This window comes from Hippoglossus stenolepis, chromosome 10, assembly GCF_022539355.2.
Source record: "Hippoglossus stenolepis isolate QCI-W04-F060 chromosome 10, HSTE1.2, whole genome shotgun sequence".
NCBI lineage: Eukaryota > Metazoa > Chordata > Actinopteri > Pleuronectiformes > Pleuronectidae > Hippoglossus > Hippoglossus stenolepis.
In genome coordinates this window covers 26,430,906-26,431,470 of record NC_061492.1, presented here as the reverse complement: position 1 = coordinate 26,431,470, position 565 = coordinate 26,430,906, and the positions used below count along the sequence as shown (strand labels likewise).

General features: G+C 46.2%; 2 non-coding genes across 2 annotated transcripts; both read left to right on the top strand.

The window, feature by feature from the left end:
• Positions 1-54: 54 nt before the first annotated feature.
• LOC124853736 lies at positions 55-164 on the top strand. The gene has a single exon (XR_007034075.1). It is a non-coding gene; the product is annotated as a U5 spliceosomal RNA (small nuclear RNA).
• Positions 165-338: 174 nt separating this feature from the next.
• On the top strand, positions 339-530 carry LOC124854142. Its single transcript, XR_007034391.1, has one exon. It is a non-coding gene; the product is annotated as a U2 spliceosomal RNA (small nuclear RNA).
• The last annotated feature ends 35 nt before the right edge of the window (positions 531-565 follow it).

Below are 565 nucleotides of genomic sequence, written 5' to 3'. Positions count from 1 at the left end.
AAGGTGGTGATCAGACGAGAGGCTCCTCTGCTGCTCTCCAACAGAGGGCCATGCTGACTCTGGTTTCTCTTCATAACGCATGTCTTTCGCCTTTACTAAAGACTTCCGTGGAGAGGAACAAACATGAGTTGAATATATTTTTGGCAGGCTTTGCTGTATGGCTGAGCCTTATGAAATTGTGAAAAGTCAAAGAGCTGTCTAGGTCAGAAATCAAGCGCCACAAAGGAGAGCTTGGGCGGAGGTGATAGCAGCAGCCATTGTTATGCACACCTACGAACGGGTACCACAACAAGTGAGATTTGTGCCAAGAGCTTGGCGTGACATCCAACACTTGGGGCTTATCGCTCTCGGCCTTTTGGCTAAGATCAAGTGTAGTATCTGTTCTTATCAGTTTAATATCTGATATGTCCTCTATATGAGGACTACATATTAAGCAGATTTTTGGCATGAGGGGCAGAAATTTGGAGCTTGCTCCTTCTCTCCACGCATCGACCTAGCATTGCAGTGCCGCTGGGAACGGTGCACTCTGTTCTTACCTTGTAGAAAACCAAACACTCAAACAATT